This window comes from Anolis carolinensis, chromosome 4, assembly GCF_035594765.1.
Source record: "Anolis carolinensis isolate JA03-04 chromosome 4, rAnoCar3.1.pri, whole genome shotgun sequence".
Lineage (NCBI taxonomy): Eukaryota > Metazoa > Chordata > Lepidosauria > Squamata > Dactyloidae > Anolis > Anolis carolinensis.
The window spans coordinates 70,777,860-70,781,235 of NC_085844.1; the positions used below are offsets into that span (position 1 = coordinate 70,777,860).

General features: G+C 39.5%; 1 pseudogene; it reads left to right on the forward strand.

The window, feature by feature from the left end:
* Positions 1-210: 210 nt before the first annotated feature.
* On the forward strand, positions 211-2,048 carry LOC100555136 (lysosomal membrane ascorbate-dependent ferrireductase CYB561A3-like; annotated as a pseudogene).
* The last annotated feature ends 1,328 nt before the right edge of the window (positions 2,049-3,376 follow it).

Consider the following 3,376-nt stretch of genomic DNA (forward strand, 5'->3'; position numbering starts at 1 on the left):
GTATATATTGTAGAAAACTGTGTACAAGTATTGCATATTTAAAGGTTAGTATGATTTTTTTGTGTGTGCATATGAAAGTCTGTGCAAACACAAAATGATGTGAAAAGGAGATGCTGCACCAAACATTCTGTCAAGCTGAGGAACTATGCTTCCCAGCATCCCCAGTGGTGCAGGGAGAAGGCAGAAGATGTGCTCCATAGTAGCAGTGCAATGTCTGGTATCCCATTCTTGCCATTTTCCATCCTACTTGGAGCTCTGGGAATCTTGTGCATGGGCTTCACAGTGTATTGGAGTTACCACTGGCTTGGTGGCTTTGCCTGTGATTAATCAGCTCAGATGTTTAACTGGCACCCAGTTCTCATGGTGACAGGCATGTTGGCCTTGTATGGGGCTGCAGCACTGGAATATCAGGTGCCTTCTCCTGGCAGGGATTCAAGCTCTCATGGAAGCTACTACATGCATCTCTGACCTTGAAAGCATCCATTACTGTTGTCCTGAGACTAATAGCTGTCTTTGAATATCACAATGTGCAGGGGATCCCAAACATGTACTCACTACGCAGCTGAATAGGTCTGTGCTGCTGTTCTTCTGCCAGTGGCTAATGGGGTTTTCTTCTTTCTTGCTGCCTTGAGCCCTCATCTGGCTCAGAGCCCTCTACAAGCCCACCCCATTCATGTCTTCTTTGGCTTTGCTATCCTCTCCTTTGTGGTGGCAGCATGGATCTCTAGCATAATTTTCATAGCCTTCAGGCTATGAAAATCAGCAACACCTTACTCCATACTTCCTACAGAAGTTTGGTTTGGCAATGTACTTGGGATGCTAATTCTGATCTTTGTACTGTTGGTGTTGTGGTCTCTGGCCAGACCTGCATGGAAACATCCAAATGTTAATTCAGAAGACACCCAAGAGCCTTTGCTACATGCAGCTAGATGAAATGTTATGAAGCAACTCTGCAGAACAATCAAGAGGTGGTGTAATTACCAATTCTCCACTGAGATTAGCAGCCTTAACTTGAGGCTGTCTTTAATATGAGAGTTCGCATCTTGAATTGGTGCAGTAAGAAAAAGTAACACTTTCCTTCTATTTGATTGCTCTGCTTTTTTGTGGTTTGAAGTGCTCTTGCTATCATGGACAGCTAGCCAGTTCTGAACAGCCCATGCTCTATTTGCTTTATGAATGTGTTTTTTGAACATTTGTGAAAAGGAGATGGAACAGGCTTGTGTTTAGAAAATGTGAATGTTATAATTAAGGAAAGGAAGCGCCATCCAACCTCAATCAAACAGTGACCTAAGTTAAGTTTCTAGAATGTACTGACCAATAGAAATTTTGAACTACAACTCTCATCATTCCCAGACACCATACCCAATGACATCAGCACAGGGAAAGTTGCCCTACAAGATAATGCTTAACATAAATACAGTTACTCACTTATCCAACACTCACTTATCCAATGTTCTGGATTATCCAACGCATTTTTGTAGTCAATGTTTTCAATATATCGTGATATTTTGGTGCTAAATTTGTAAATACAGTAATTACTACATAATATTACTGCGTATTGAACTACTTTTTCTGTCAAATTTGTTGTATAACATGATGTTTTGGTACTTAATTTGTAAAATCATAACCTAATTTGATGTTTAATAGGCTTTTCCTTAATGCTTCCTTATTATCCAACATATTTGCTTATCCAACATTCTGCTGGCCCGTTTATGTTGGATAAGTGAGACTCTACTGTACTCAAAATACTCACAGCTTATGTAATAATTGTATCCCACTATAAGTGCTATTGACCTAATCCTATATTAGATGGGAAATACATTTAAAATGTAGTCAAGTTGGGCAATGTGAAATATGAAAGTTTTACTTTTTCATTTTTCAATTGTGGCCCAATACACCGTAATGATATTTTATTCTAAAATAGATCAGTTTTATTGTTTGTCATAATTAACAGACAACAACATTCCAAACCTTCTTTCAGCAGCAGTTATATCCCATCCTAACAGAACTAAGCAGGAAAGATGCTTAAAGCTCCGTTTACTCTGTGCCTCCCTTATCCACAGAGAAGCCATTTACGGCAGCAGTCATACCACTGACAGTATGCCTGATGAACCTGGGTACACTAACTCTCTGATGAAAAAGTGATAACATAATGTAGGACATTCATTCAGCACACCTGCATACTCTGCACTTTTGGCCCTATAGTTTATGGTACAATACACCATCCTAAAGAGCTTTAATTATAATTCAAGAGTCTCTTACATGCATAGACATTATGTGGTGAATGCAACAGTCATTACGACAATGTCATTGCAAGAGTTTCTTTCCCCCAAAGAGCAATTCAGATGCTAGCATCTACATGATTTCCTAAAGAGCTTTTATAAGGCACTTCCATTAGTATCATATCAACTCCAAAGGACCCCTTTTAAAAAGAAGTCAATGACAGTGTCTCATTGGGGCTGTTACAAATGAAAGCTAATGCAACTAGCTTTCATCCAAGGAGGATTTGGGATAGAGATGAGGGGATTCTGTCACATATTTGCCGTATGATTTTATTTAAGAAATAGCATACTTTAAGTGTCCTACACAAATACTAGATGTATACTGTCTCAAGACGGCCCCTACCAGATATAAATTCAGAGTTTTTCCATACTCCTTAATGAAACTGATATATACACTGTTGATGCTTTTAAACTCTGTTTTCGCCAAGAAAACAAAATTTTGGCAAAAATGAACATGTTGCTTTTAAGATATATTGGTAGAAGGAAAAGACATATGTTAGTATCATTCTTTCCCTGTCCACACTTTATTATTGCTTGTTCCACGCCTGAGCCATGCTGATGACATTGGTTTTAGTTAGCCAAGAGCCCAGCCATGAGATCACCAAAACTGGGATTGTCAAGAAGGCTCTGCCAGGGAACTGCTTCTAGAATTCTAGTGGGGCTTTTTGACATGTGAACACTAGATTGCCCTGAATCCAGCCTGATCCAGCTGGTCACATGCCAAAAATACAGGGGACACACTAGTTTTTCTGTTGTTCTTCTATCAGATCAGTGATGTCAAACATGTGGCCATCCAGGTGTTTTGGACCTCATCTCCCAAAATTCTTGGTCAGTGTACAAGCTGGTTAGGAATTCTGAGAGTTGGAGACCAGAACATTTGGAGGGACACACATTTGACACCTTTGTACTAGATTGATAGGTAGGAACAGTGCTTCTACTGTGGAACCAGTTGTATATTGTCTTGCTCGGCAGTGAGTTTTAGGTGAGTTCATTTTATTTGGCCCATGTAGATACAGCCTTTGTCATGTTCTCTTGAATTGACTACACACTCAAGCAATTTAAACTTGGTTCTACAGAAGGTTCATATTTTCCCT